This window comes from Cavia porcellus, unplaced genomic scaffold, assembly GCF_034190915.1.
Source record: "Cavia porcellus strain 051 isolate PalLab524CR breed Dunkin Hartley unplaced genomic scaffold, mCavPor4.1 scaffold_2, whole genome shotgun sequence".
NCBI classification, from domain to species: domain Eukaryota; kingdom Metazoa; phylum Chordata; class Mammalia; order Rodentia; family Caviidae; genus Cavia; species Cavia porcellus.
In genome coordinates, this window is record NW_026947485.1 from 109,261,443 (window position 1) to 109,276,193 (window position 14,751).

Here is a 14,751-nt window from a genome sequence, read left to right on the forward strand (position 1 = left end):
ATACTACAAACTATTTACAAAACAGATGTCTATTGCTGCCCCGTTTATAATAGAAAAATCCTGAAAAATATTCAAATGTTGCACTATTGAGGAATAGTTCAGCAAACTACAGAACATTAATATGATAGAATATTATATAACCATTACAAATGATAAATGAGAACTCTGTCAATACGTGAGAAAATATACACAGAAAAATGTTAAGTGAGCACACTAGAGTGTGAAATAGAATGGAGGAATTGATTACTACTCTAGAAAATTATGCTTATACAATGGTGTGGTTCATAAAAGGTCACTGAGTTATGTAAATAGTTGATATGAGGCAGTTAAGAGATTTTTTCTCCCTTTAGAGAATTGTTTAAATACACGTTTTTAAAAAACAGTTGGCAAGCAGCTGAGATTAGTCAGCAGGCATTGGAGATCTGCAGGAGTTTCAGGCAATCTTTCTTTCTAAGAACAGAAAGAAAGCGAGGGTGCACTCATGGCCAAAGACTGCTAGGTGGGTAGGTCACAAGGGCAAGGTTCATGAGGCAGGCTTTTAGGGAGAGGAACAGAGACAGAATACAATGGGACCTTGGAAACCGTGAGGAGGGGGAGAGACAGAAGACCCAAGGAGGAGGCGGTGAAGAGCTGTGGTAAAGGAAATAAATGAATAGGAGCTTTGGGCTCCTGAGAGGGATGCTACAGAACTGGGAGTATAGGATGATAAAAACAAAGGAGGAGGTGACTGGGGAGTGGAGAGAGGTCCCTAAAGTCCCTAAAAGAGGTTGAAGAGTAAGACATTAGATAAATGCATCTGGAATGAACAGAAATGTATCTGGAATGAACATTCACTACAGTCATTCAATAATTTTTTCACTCAACATATACTTACTACTTCTAGGTATCACACACTTTCTGGTCACTAGGGGGCCAACAGAGAACAAAACAGTGTGAACTGGCCCTCCACTGTGTCCCACCAGGTGGCCTTGAACCATATTTCCTCTGTGTTCCTAGCAAATGGATGGCAGCAGTTAGCCTCTGTTAATGAATGCAGAAATGAGCTAAATTCTGTTGGCCTTTTAAAACATTGGCCAATTGGGCTGGGGATTTAGCTCAGTGGCATAAGCACCTGCCTTGCAAGCAGGCGGTCCTGAGTTCCATCCCTGATACCAATAAAAAGTTTTTAAAAAAAAGTTGGCCAATGAGTATAACAGGGCTCTGCAAGCATCCAGAGGGGAGATTCTGGGGCCCGCTGGTTGTTTCAGAGGTTAATGACCTACAGCAGCTGGGGGTTACTGCTAAGGAGGCGAGCACAATAGAAACAGAGATCATTCTGTCTAGAATCAGGGAAGATTGGAGGATTAATGAGGGATCAAATATAGAATTAACATTGGAAATGCTGGATTTGAGAAAGTATTCATGGACCATTCTTGTGTTTTTCAGAGTCACCATCAACTGGGCATCTGTCCAGGTGCACCTAGATGGTCGGGCCTGCCGAACTGGAAAAACAGAAGAAAGGAAACAAGGAAGGAAGAAAATGACAGAAAGAGAAGGGGGAGGGGAAGAAGCAGTGAAGAAAGAAAAGAAAGGAAGGAAGGAAGGAAGGAAGGAAGGAAGGAAGGAAGGAAGGAAGGAAGGACCTCCTATTCTCAGAAAGTTCACAAGGTTATAAAATGTGAGTTGGTTTTGAAAACCCGGCTTAGAAGAGAGGAGCTGCTGCTGAATCCCCCAGCGAAGAAGCTCTGACAACTGCCGGCGGCTCTGTCCCACCCAGGAATTCAGTGGGCAGAAACAACATTGTCCTCCGCAGGCTTTCCAGGGCTCAGCCCGAGGCTGCAGGAGCACTAGGGGACTGCAGTGCTGGAGAGGAAAGTCAGGTGCACATCAGGATCGAAGAGGAAAGAAAGGGTGAGAAAGAGCTGCTCAAACAGAAGGAGCAGACAATGGTCAAGACTTTTCTCTAAGGTCTCACCTCACCCAGAAGAAAATGGCAACAGACTTCAGAGACTGGTATGATGCCCAGGAGCGGAAAAGGCTGGGCTCACAGAGATGGGGAAGAGATGGGTTGATGATACATGGTTTAAGAACTAAACACCATTAACATTCCTGCTAGTCCTCTGGGTAAAGTTGGGGTGGAGGTGAGGGCTCACTCTGTCAATCAACAAATGTTTATTGCACTCAGTCCTGGTTTCTAATCTCTGTTTCATTACATACTAGTCACGTGTCCTTGGGCAGGTCACTTATTTCTTTAAGCCTCAGTTTCCTCATCTGTAAAATGTGCTTAAGAACCCAGAACAGTTGATATGAAGATTACATGAGACAGTGGTGTAAGGGCATTGCCCCTCCCATGCCAGCTGTGTGTTTGTGGTTCAATTAAAAACTGTGTTTAGTTCTGAGCCTTCCTCCCCTTTCGGCCCAGGACTCTCTATAATGAAGGGAGACAGATACAAACAAGGGAGACAGCCAGTGAGAATGTGGTCATTGTTAAAACTATAGCAACCCTGTCACAGGAACCTAGACGAGGAGTAATTAGTTCTGCCTGCAGAGGTCAGGGAGGGCTTCCCTGAGGAGGGGACATTTGAGCCTGTCCATTAAGTGACTTGCCTGGCAGAGAAGAAATAGGAAGGCGCCACAGCAGGGGAGTGCCTGGAGCAAGAGAAGGGAGGTACACAGGGCAGTGAGGGTCTGGGGAGGACCGCCAGCCTGCAGCCTAGCAGCGAGGTGGGCAGCAGGCTGGGGGGTTTGTGGGTCAGCCTGGGAAGAGCCTGGAACACTGTGCAACCGTGTGAGAATGCAGGTGTGATCTCCAAGCCTTTGTCAGCAAGGCTGACATGCTCAGGTGACAAGGCTCTATTGGGACAGAGGACAGAGGGAAGGAGGCCAGAGCAGGTTCCAGGACACCAGCAGGAGGCTGCAGCTGAGACCAGGCTCCATCCCCTGCGGCCACACTTCAGTTCTGTGTTCCAGGGAGGCAGTGTTTAGGGAGAGCCAGGGTCCCTCTGCAGCTGTGAGTTGTCACTGGTACCCACAGCATGCAGCTGTTGCCACTGCCACTCAGTGTTCTCTGTCACACACAGAGGTCCTCTCATTTGTCACTGTTTATTTTTTGTCATTTTAAAACTTTTTACTCTTACTAGTACAGGTGTGCAGTACATAATGATTACATCCCTCGTGGGGAGTTGGTACATGTACTCAGCGCTCTTGATTCTTTTTCATCCCTTTTCCCTCCTTGTTCTCCCATTTTCCTCCCCTCTTCCTCCACATCTTAGTCCCCTTTACTTTTGCAGAAGATCTAAGGCAGAGGTCCCCTCATGCACAAAGTCCCAAGATGCTGAGGTCCAAAGAGTCTCACATACGATTTTTGAGTTCTCTGTGAGCCTCACACTGGTTTGGGGGCCAAGAGGAAAGCAGGCGCAATATCTGTAATAGAGTAAAAAGACAAGACTCTACCTGTTAAGTTGATTTTCCTTTTCAAAAAGAGGGCGCTTGCTGATGAAGAGTGATAAGTGTCTTTCACTGGTGAGGAAAGGATTTTAATAACGTCTGCTGATGACTCTTGTCCTGCTCTGCCGAGATACAGCCGCTCATTCTTTTCCCTTTAATAACCTGGCGTGACTGGACTGGGGAGAAGACACGGGCTCCTTCTCACTCACAGAGGCTCTGCTGCCTCTCCACTCAGCCTGGATCCTCTCCGGTGTCTCCATCCCCCCTTCCCTGCCGCCACATTCCTGGATTCACTGCCACTATCCTTTTCTTTTCTCCCTTCTTTCTGAGGCTGTGAGGGACTTTATTAATAAGAAACGTGGTCCAACAAGATGGATGAGCTGGCCAGCAGAAGGATGAGCTCCCTGTCACCTGCAGTGTGACAGAGGCAGGAGATCCTGCCAAGGAGATTCCTCTTAGCAGATAAAATGTGGTTCCCAGACTTCAGTTTGCATTAGAATCACCCTTGGAGCTTAGGAAATGCAGGTTTCCCAAGTGCTGGCCTGAGCTTCTCACTGGATCCACACAGAACCCAGAGAATCTCTGTCCTCACGAGCTGCTTGGAGGATACAAGCAGGAGGTCATGAGCTGCTCTGAGAAACTCGGGAATGAGATACAACAAATTATCACCCCAGGCTCTCTTACTAAACCCACCCAACAGTCTTTCCTCAAACTCCACTGTTTTTCTACAATCCACATGTGTAAGTCCAGAGACATTTTGGTGGTTTGAATACTTTGATGTCATGCTGTGTAAAAGTTGGTTTTGGGATAACAGAAGCTAACAGTTACTGAGCACATGTATATCAGAACCCCAGATAAACATTTTACACAGCTCTCTTATCATCCCTGATGATGCTGAGGCTGGTTTTACTGCTCCCTTTGCTGCCCTTATGTGACAGACCCAGGGACTTGAGGTAGGTGCAGTGATTGGAGTTGAGATCTGAGCTACCAGTCAGCTCAACCCACCTGCCTGCTCCTGAGTAACTACTGCTCTTCATCTCCTCACAAACTGCCCAGGTTATCTCTGCTGTTATGGTCTCAGGTCGTGTCATGCAGAGTCGATTTGGTACTTTTCCAACACCAAACCCTGAAGAAGGCCCCATGACAATTTCTCTAGGTCTATCCCTGGTGCATTCATACCAGCCCAACTCCCACCACTGTTTCATGCCTGGAGAGTTTTCTTCTTGGATCTCTGGCCTTCCTCCACTTCTCTGGGACATACACTGTCAGCCACTGCTTCTCTCCTGCACCCCACTGCACAGCCATGCACCCCACATGAGCTCCTCATTGACTCATCTGCCCTCTTCCCCACCCAGCCTGCTGCCTTCCTGCAGGTCTACAGACTACTCTTTCTAGTCACTCAGCTTCCCCAGCCAATCCTCTATTTCTTTAACAGCTCACATCTATGCCCTTTGCCTCCACAGAGCCTTCAGTGGCCAAGCCTACCCTTTCTCTACTTCTAATTCCCTGATGCTTTATGTACGTGGTTGGCATCACTTTCTCTCACACTTATTTATTTGTTGTTTAAAACTTATACTAAGGTTGTTTCAAGTCTGTATGTTTTTCTCTCTCCAGTCAGATGGTATAAGTATTTTAGAACAATAAGCAGACCTTTATGTTCTTTAGTGCCTATACCCCCAGAATACAAAGAGTGGCTGTAGTAGCTTAACACAGAATTGAAACAATTCCTGAATGACCATCCATTTAATTACAATGAATGACTCCCAAGTCCAAAATCAGTGGAGTGTGTGCTCTGTGGATGGAGATGATCATATGATATAATGGGAACAATGAACTCAGAAATAGCCCCCTTAAAAGTTGACACTTGTTTTATAATCCTGCATTTTCTAAAGCCCACTTATGTGATCCCAGGCAAGTCGTTCCATTTCTCTGCCCTGAGGAGTCAAGCCCAGGTTGCTGTAAGACTCTAGCTTTTCACGTTCTATGACCCGTGCTAAACCATCCTTTTTCCTGACCACAGGAGAAAGGTCACACCTGTCTTTAGGCCTCACTTTGCTTACATGTGAAATGGAAATTTCAGTAACAGTAGCTAATTTATAGAGTTGTTGCAAGGATTAAATGCAATGATTCAGAAAGCTCTTAGCCTAGAGAATGGCCCATAGAAAGTGATCGATAAATGGTAGCTATTATTAAGTTACTTGGCCAAGATTAGGAGTATTGAGCGTGCCCAAGGGAAAGAAGAAGACCATTCCCCTGCATCTGATCCAAGTGGAAAGCTTGAAAATGAACAAAGCCTTTTGATCTCAGAAGATGTCAAGCTGGAACCCTGCTGCTAGGACCTTACCTGGCAGCCTTGCAGTGGCCAGAGCATCACTGTACCAGCACTGCAAGCAGTTGGGGTGACCCTGTTGTACTGTCCAATCGATTTTCCCATTACCCTTTAATGCTGTGTATTAAAGGCTTTGCAGATCCACTCTGTTACCTTCTTTCTTTATTACCTCCAAGACCTACTCAACTACTTGGGAGAATTAAATTGCTTAGATGCAGGAAACCTCTTGAAATGGTAAACACCCTCTTCTTGGGCAGAATTTGGAGTCCAGGAGCTTTGGCTTGCTCCTGGCTTGCTCTTCAGATCATGCACACACTGACAAGGGAAACAGAGAGTAAGCCTCTGAGCTGAGTTCACAGCACACTGCTGGCTGGAGGAGGAGATGCCAGCGCAGCCAGGTCCTCACCCTCTGTCAGGTGGCTCTCCTGGCCTTACTTGGTCTCAGTCCTCTTCCAGTGAGAAACTATCTTGGCTTGATCCTCCTTTCCTACATTTCAAATCTTGCTTTCTGTTTGTCCCATCTGTCTATGTCCGGATCTCAAAGTCCACCCTCTGGACCTGCCTTTCGGTTGTTCTCTTCATTCATTAATTTCATCTAATATTATTTTATATCCTAACATACAGCTTCACCAAACAGCCTTATCTGAAACTTAAGTTAGCCTTGTTTTTCTTATTTCTAAAATGTGATTATGAGTCCTTCCATCAAGCCTAGGGGGAAATTAAGTCCATATGGTTCTCTGAGAAATAAAAACCAGGGGAACAAACACTGCTGTTTGTTTGAGGTATGACCAAAGATAATGAGGTTGATATTTCATACTATAATTCATCTATGCAAATTAATTGTCTCCCATTCAACTTGGAAAACAAAGCACAAATGTAAAGATGTCCCTGCAACCCCTTCTCAGCGGGCATCCTCATCAGGAAATCTCCCTTCTCAGATGGTGGATATGTTTTGGAAATGGTCAATCAGACTTAAGTGTAAACAAAGTAAGTGATCAAGCAAAAGAATCTCTCTCCTTTAATGACATAAAGTAAGGAGATGACTTTACTGCTACATTGCTGCTAAGGATTATCTCACTGAAAAGTTCTAAATTGTTGCTCTAAAGATGACTGCTTTGCATTTACATGATTAAGCCTTAACTTACTTATATATTAAGCAGGAGTTTGTTGGTAGTAGGTGACAGAAACTCAACTCAAATTGGCTTAAGGGGAAAACTAAATTATTGGCTCAGTTAGATCTATATTTAGATTTCATAGTTACATCTTCTTTCAGACACGGCTGGATCCAGGGGTTGAACTACTGTGATCAGGACCTGGCTTGTCTTGATCTTGAGGCAAAATTCTTGTGCTTTCTTTTCACTTCCAAACATGAACATGGTGACCTCCAGCAGCTGAATCTTCAAATCCTGTAGAAAGAGAGCTTCATTTTCATACCAATTTCAACAAAAGACCAGGTTGGAACCTCATTGGCCTGCCTGATGATCCTCCCTAACCAATCACTATGGTCGGGTATACAGAATTTCTTGAACCATTTTTGCATTCATGACCCCCATATGAACAAAGTGGTGGCTGTATGGTGGAAAGATACAGTTCTGTACCAGAGGAGGGGCAAATGTGTAGTTACAGGTAAAGAATAGCAGATATTCACTTAAAAAAGCAGAAAGGGTTTTATAGTTGCTACATTAATGTCATAGAAGATTTTCTTTTAAAATTTTACTTTATTTTTATATTATAGTTCATAAAATCAATAGAAATGTAGATGTCTCTAAAAAGTAATCTATAACTTGGGCAAAAAATTTTTAAAAGAAAAAAATTACTGCTTCATTGCCTTTTCATTGTGTCTTTTTGTGTCCTTCCCCTGAATTGTAGGGCATTTGTCTGGAGAGGTTTTCCGGAAGTTCTAACCAATTTGGCATGGATGTTTTCTCATTTGTTTTCCCTTTTACACAATATCTAACTGGCATATTGGACAACACTGTATGGTTATGAAACAGAATAATGGTTTTCAAACCAATTTTGGAAGCAGAACTTTTTTCAAATGTCATTCATACCTCAACCTAACAAACAGAAGAAAGCACAGCTGCTCTGGTTGATGGGGCTAGGAACTCTAAATCCCACCTACTAAGCTTTGTCCTTCCCTTATCCTTCTCTTCTTCCCCCTCAGCCTCTGATTCGTGACCGCAGAATCCTGTGGCTCCAGGAAATGCAATTTGCAAACCGCCGTAATATAGCAATGTGACTGACTCTTTAGAATCGGTGCTGTCAACTATCTGGGGCTGAAGCCCCACAGTTGGGAGAGGCACATAATGGACATTTATTGAGCACTCACTGTCAGGTGCTATACCTTCAATATCCCACTTAACCTCTGTGACAACCCCATGAGGTAGCAATTATTTATTACCCTTCTTTACAGATGAAAATATTGAGACTTGGAATGTCACCTAGCTGGCAGGACTCAGAGCTGGTGTTAACGTGAGGTCTTTCTGATTCAGACAAACTCACCCTCCCTGAATATTCATGCACTGCCTATGGTGTGAAAGACCCTGACCTAGGTGCTTTGCTATGCACTGTGTATTTTATTTTATCCCTACACACTTGTGAAGAAAGGAGTCCGGACACCAAGGAGAATATATTATATGCTTCTATATGAATTTCAATATCCATCCTAATTAATCTACGGTGATAGAAGTAGCAGTAACCCTTCATGCCTGGGGTTGTTGTAAATGGAGGCACTGAATGAGAAGATCCTGAAGGAGCGCTATCCTGTGTCGGCCATGTTCTCTTCTAGTCTGGGTGGTGGTTATGTAGGTGTACACATATATAAAAGTCATGGCGCTTTTAGGATTTATGTGGTGTATTATACCATTACCTCTGTTTCTATTTTAAGCCATCCTACATTTTAAACATTATCATTGTAAATATGAAGAAATTATGGTTCAAGAAAGTAGCTAGCCTACTATAATTCTGTCAGGACTGGAACCTTCCAAGGATTGTATGACAGTCCTGACAGCTAGGCCCACCCAGGGCATATTCACTGACCATGGGTGGGGTCAGCAGCATGCAGAAATTGTCAGCTAGAGAGAATGTGTTGCTCTTGGTGGCGGTTAGCCACTTCGGATACTCAGGACCATGTCTTACCCCTGTGTGCCTGCCCCTTGCCCTGCCGTACCTGTACCCTTCTGCTCTATTCTTCAGGTTTGGTCTAATGGCTCCTTAACTCTCTCCAGTGCTTCTTGTTGGTCTGATGGCTTCAAAGTCCTTCCTAGGAATGAGGGCAGAACACAAGGCAAGATGTGGGTTCCCAACCAGGAAAGGCACAACAAGAAAGAATGAATCATTGAGAGAAGAGAAGCCAGGCCTTCCCAAATGCAGCCAAACTGCTCTGTCCCCTGCCAGAGGGCCTGCCCCTTGGGCAGAGAGCCCCCTGGGGCAGTCCCCATGTTCCCCAGGGAACTCTTCAGAGATCACTCTCTCTATTCAGATTTTGCCTAGGTCCTTTGCCTTTTTCCTTACATTATAAATGCAGCTTCTATTTTTAGGTCCCATTGTAAGGGAGACCCTGGGACTCAGGCCAGGGAGCCAAGGAGCTGGGGAACCATAGTCCCAGGGGCTGGATCATCAGCATAGCTGAGTGGATAAAATGACAGCGGCCTTGGCATTAGTTAGGTATAAACCTAAGTCCGGTGATAGATCACGGGAGGCCTGAGCAAGCCTCTGGATCCACAGATATTCAGGCACAGGGTTAAGGTCATTTTCAGAATGCCAGGCTGGTCTCCTTTCACCTTTTCCCTTCTGATCTGTCCCCATGAAACCCTGGAAGCACTCAACCCAAACCCAAGCTGGCTGTTACACTTAACACACTCCAATGCCTCTTCTTCTACCTAGAGGCAAAGGGAAACCATCTCAGATTTTAAACAAGAAAACCAACGCACTAATAGAGTTGGCATTTTAGACTCAGCTTGAAGGATGAGGCAGATTGTAGTAGTGAGCCTTCTGAGAAAACTCCTGAGACATGAACACAGAATGATGAACCAGCACACATTCCCACTGTCAGGTATTTAGGCCCTCATAACTAGGCATGATTTTTGAACAAAAAATAACCTGGCCATGGTATTTTAAAAGTTTATTCTATGCAGAATAATCCAGAGAGGTAAGAGGGCTCAGAGCAGCAAGATTTATTCATTCAACAAGTGTTTATTGAGCATCTACTATGTGCCACACACTGTGCGTAGTTTCCTCAATGACAAAGATATAAATCTTGGACTTCTAAACTTTATCATCCAGAAAATTATCAAGGAGACAAGTGACATGCATGAGGCATGTAACATATGACAGGGGTATTAATCAGGGTATTAATCGTGTCCAGTCTGAGGGGAGGTTAGAGCCTGAGGGCAAGTGTAAAAGCCCAGTTAGTTTTAAAGACCATTCTGGCTTCAGGAGAATGGGTAGGGTGGGAATAACAAGCACATAGGGTGGCCATTTAGGAGGTTGTGGCTATGCCAGGGAAAGATGATGGAGGCCTAAGCCCAGCTGCAGCCGGGATGGAAAGCAGCTGGATTCTAGAACTCTGGTAGAAACAGAATCTACAGAACTTGGTAGGAGTCAGGGAGGACTCCAGGACTCCGGGGAGGACCCCAGGTTAGAGGTCACTGAAATAGAAGAATGAAAGTCTCCTTCTCCTTAGTGGCTCTGGAACACCCAATCATGCGTCTCCAGCTTTCCTACCTTAACTGAATCACAAACAACCTGAAACTAAATACCAGGTCTCGCTCTGCCCTGACAGCACCTCCCAGGACCTTTCAGGTCAAAGATGCTCAACAAAGAGCTGCTGGAATGAATGAGTGATAACAGAAGGAAACATTTGAACTGATCTCAGTTGTGGCCAGATCCAGCTTTACATCCCCCTCAGCCCTCCTTCTGCCTCTGCCCAGTGCCCTAGTGACAGGCAGAGGCTGGGGGCTAAGGACAGAAGTGGCTTGTGGGCACGGTGCCACCTGGAATACTTAAAACATGAATTGCGAATCAAGTGGCCCCTCTCACAGCTAATCGATGGCAGCATATCCTGATCGCTTTCATTATTATTATTTTCTTATGCATGTGTGATCGGGAGATTTATTGTTGAGGCTACAGAGGCAAAATCAATTATTCATGTTATAAATTAGAAAATGATTTATGTCTACAGGAGATGGGGCCTCAGCGAACGGAGCCCATTACAGATAAGCTTTGCTGAAAGGGCCAAGATTTATCTGTAAACTTCACAAATTGCAGCTCACCAATCCGGTCCCGTTCCCAGCCCCTCCCCCCAGGATACCCATCCCTCTTCCTGAATCATTCTGTCTTTTTCTGTCGTCTACTATCTCCTTGACTCCTGTTCTTCACCACCATTCCCAGTGATTTCTCCTTGTTCTTCTGTCCTGTTGTTCACCTCTGACAAATGCCCGATGGTTATACATGTCTCTTTTGAGGCAGGCACTCTTGAAGTTTCTAAATAAACTCTGTGGTCTCAGGGTATATAGGTTGCTTCGTACAGAAAAGAGTGAGGTTATGGACTGGGAAGGAATTAATCCAGGTCCATTTTTTCCGTGGCCCATTGGGAGGAGAAGGACTGAATCATGTTTCTCAGAGCAGCTGACGCTTCCCTGGGTAAGAGGCAACCATTACTTAGCATCTGTAAGCTGCCACTTCTCCAGAGCTTGTCCTAGAGAACACACTTAGGAGAAGCAGTGTGATGATGTGGAGACTCCAGAGGCTTCGGAGTTAGTGGAGAGGGGTTGAATCCTAGCTGTGGGCCTCGGGCAAGTCACTCATACTCTCCGGATCTTAGTTTCTGCATCTGCACAATGGGTTTTCCAGTGCAAGTTCTTTCTCACAGGAGTGAAAAGGATCGAAAAAATGGTAAGAATGTCTGCCCCGGTGCTGTGTTTGGCACAGAATGAGCGCCCCAAGGTGTTATTTCATCTGGTGTACAAGAGATTGCAGACAGAAAATCCCTTTCCACCCCTCTCGCTCTTCTGCTCTGTAGAACATCAGAGCTCTCCTGGGCTTCAAAAGAAGACTTGAGCTAAGATCCCAAGAATAAAGGAGGAGTACGTCCTGTTGAGAAATTCTCCCAGTGATGTGTCCAGGGAAATGGGAAAAGGGTACCACAAAGGAGTGGGAAAGCCAGAGCCACAAACTGTTCCGTCTTTTGGGTTTGTGACCAGTGCACCTCAGTTAACTTTCAAATCCCAATTTCCCCTCCTGTTAAATGAGGATCATAATACTTGTTCTGTTTTATCCACAAGTGGTTATATCAAAATGAGAGGAGGGAAATCTTAATGATAATGGCATCTTATAGCAGTTCTTATTGGATGATGTTATAGGAGAAAACTGTCAGAAAGAAAGAAAGAAAGAAAGATTGGGAGAGAGATGTACACAGAGAGAAGGAGGCAGACAGAGATGGAGATTGGGAAAGAGAGAGCTTTTGGTCAGTGGAAAACAGCACAAGTTCGCTTAAGGCAAATCAGTCCCTTAAATAATTGAGTGAATGCTGCTATAATGCCCCTAAATAGCCCCCAAATCCTGTGGGGATTCTTGACACTTCCCAGAGTCTGTAGTGGCACTGCCAGTCACCGGTTTCCGAGCCCCCGCCCCACTAACTCACGGATCCAAGGTTCATTTGATGGCCCCATCACTCTCTTTCCTGGCTCTATGGCATGACAGGAAACGCTGATCGCAAAGACCTGTATGGAGGCCGGCTATGTATTAGGAATAAAGATGCTAGTAAGTAGACCAAGTGCAAAGGACAGAGTCAGTGAAGAGAGAGACATGCTACTCTACAAACTGCAAACTTCAAGTAGATCCTACGGTGAATAAGCAGAGGAAGTTATGAGTTCTGGGCTGTGGACTGGGGAGTATCTGCTGATCTCCTCCTTAAAGGGACAATACTGAAAGATAGAGGTCCCTCTAACCCCAGATGACTATGGGAGACCAGATTCCAGGGTGTCTGAGTTCCGTAAAGTTCTCTCAGAACTGCCCAGAGCCCTGTACCCTTTGCCATTTCCACAGAACCCTTCCCCAGTGGATCCTGAGGCCTGAAAAGCCTGAAGTTTTCACATCTCCATATCCCACCACCACCATTGTTTTTTTCCTGGCGTCCTCATGCCTACTCTTTCAGCTGCTAGGAATCCTATCTGTCCCTGTCCCCATGAGACAGTCTCTTAAGCCCCCCTTCCCTGATTCAGGCAAAAGAAAGCCTCAAGTGCCTCTTGGATGAGTCTTCTGATGCCTGTCTTACTGTTGACCAAGAAGAGTTCAAAATAACCTAGGTCATCAATAGTCTCACTAGGAAAAACCACTAAATTCAACTTTAATTCTTTCATTTGATTCCCCCAAAGACTAGAATGTTAGCTATTTCCTTCAGAAATTCCACCTTAAACCCCAGATTAGATGATTCACTTCCTGTCTGAAAATTCCACTGGCTTCCCGTTGGCCAGGCCTATGAAGAGATTCAAGACCATTAACACAGCAGAGAAGGCCCCACCCCCTCCATCTCTCCACAAACTAGCATAACTACTGGCTAGGTACTATTCCACTTTCATGACCCTCTCATATTCTTCACTTATCACAAGAACCTAGCTCAAGCACAGCCTTCAGACATTCCTGGGAGGGAGGACAGCTGTGTGTAGAGAGCCTCGGGCTTGAATCCTGACTTCGCTACTTAATAACTGTAAAATTTCTCCTAACACTTAACCTGTGGAGCCTCAGTGTCTCCTTCATATTTTAAACAGGTAGCACCATTCCCCTGCAAGGTGCCTATAGAGGTTACCTACTTGGGTGGCTAAGGAGACAGACAAAGACTTGAATCCAGGCATGGAGACGGAGCAGCATTTCAGAAAGTGATTGAGGCCTTGCCGGGGCCTACTAAGTATGCCCTGAAACAGGGTCTCAGCATGTGAAGAGGATGAAACACACAGAAGAGAAGAGGACTGTGAAAACACACCAGGAATGTCAGACAGATGCTGTACAGATGTTCCTCTCCGGATTATCAAGGAAGGGGGTTGGGGAGGGAAAAGGTAGCAGATCCAGTTGTGTAACAGGAGCCAGCAGCTGCCCCAGGACGCCAGCCTGCTTGGATGGGGTTGGAAGCTTCAGCTCCTGCTAGAGAGCAGAGTGCGTGTTGATGAACTAGCTTTGGCAACGCTTGGTTACCTTGTCCTGCCAATAAAGTCACCAGGATTGAAAAATTGAACCAGCTCCCTCCTTTGCCCTTGTCCTCGGCTGTGCTGTGTGTCTGAGCTCTGTCCTTTTTACTGCAGAATTACCTTTGCTTCCCTGGCTCTGAGAAGCTGGTAATGAAGTGTGCACCCACCTTAAGAAGGTACTGAAGTTATCAGCTCACAGATGTTGAGGAGTTCGTGTTACTCAGACTCAAAGGTGGTAGATGGGGTCAGGAAGGAAGGGGTTCCTCCAGTCTCTTCAGCTGGAGGAGAGGGATATGTGAATCTTTATTTGAGACTAAAATGAGTCAGTCTAATGTGGCATGTTTTTTAGCATAGGTCCAGAATCAGGTAGGCCTAATATTAAATGTGGATTCTGTCACTTAGTAGCTATGCGACTTTGGATAAGGTAGCTCAACCTCTCCGTGTTGTTTCAGTGTGCCTATTAAAAAAAATTAAGGAAATAATATCTGCCTTATCTTACCTTATTTCAAGGACAAAAAAAATTAAAGAAGCATGTGAGAAGGCTGAAAATTCAGGTGAAACAAACAGAGAAGAAAGGGGAGATCAGCATCAGGAAAACAATTATGGCTGAGAAGGAAATAAGATTGTGTGAGGAGTACACTGACCCAAGAATTTAAGAGCTCTACGTTGAATGCTCCCTGGCATGCCACTGACCAGGGAAGTGGGAATTGGGAACAGCGCCGTCCACAGGTTTATCCTGCCCCCTTCACAAGGCATGCAGCTAAGAGGGTCTTCCTAAGACTTCTATCTGGGAGTCAGATGAGAGTGAGGAAA

The 14,751-nt window shown here is 45.2% G+C and overlaps 1 long non-coding RNA gene across 1 annotated transcript in view; it reads right to left on the reverse strand.

Annotated features, from left to right (window-relative positions):
* Positions 1-6,809: 6,809 nt before the first annotated feature.
* The window catches only part of LOC106025678 (uncharacterized), a 29,610-nt gene continuing 21,668 nt past the window's right edge, over positions 6,810-14,751 (reverse strand). Inside the window, exons 3-4 of the long non-coding RNA XR_002789171.2 lie at positions 8,925-9,017; positions 6,810-7,161 (exon numbers count right to left, since the gene is read on the reverse strand). This is a non-coding gene — a long non-coding RNA (uncharacterized LOC106025678). The remainder of the gene's footprint in view (positions 7,162-8,924; positions 9,018-14,751) is intronic.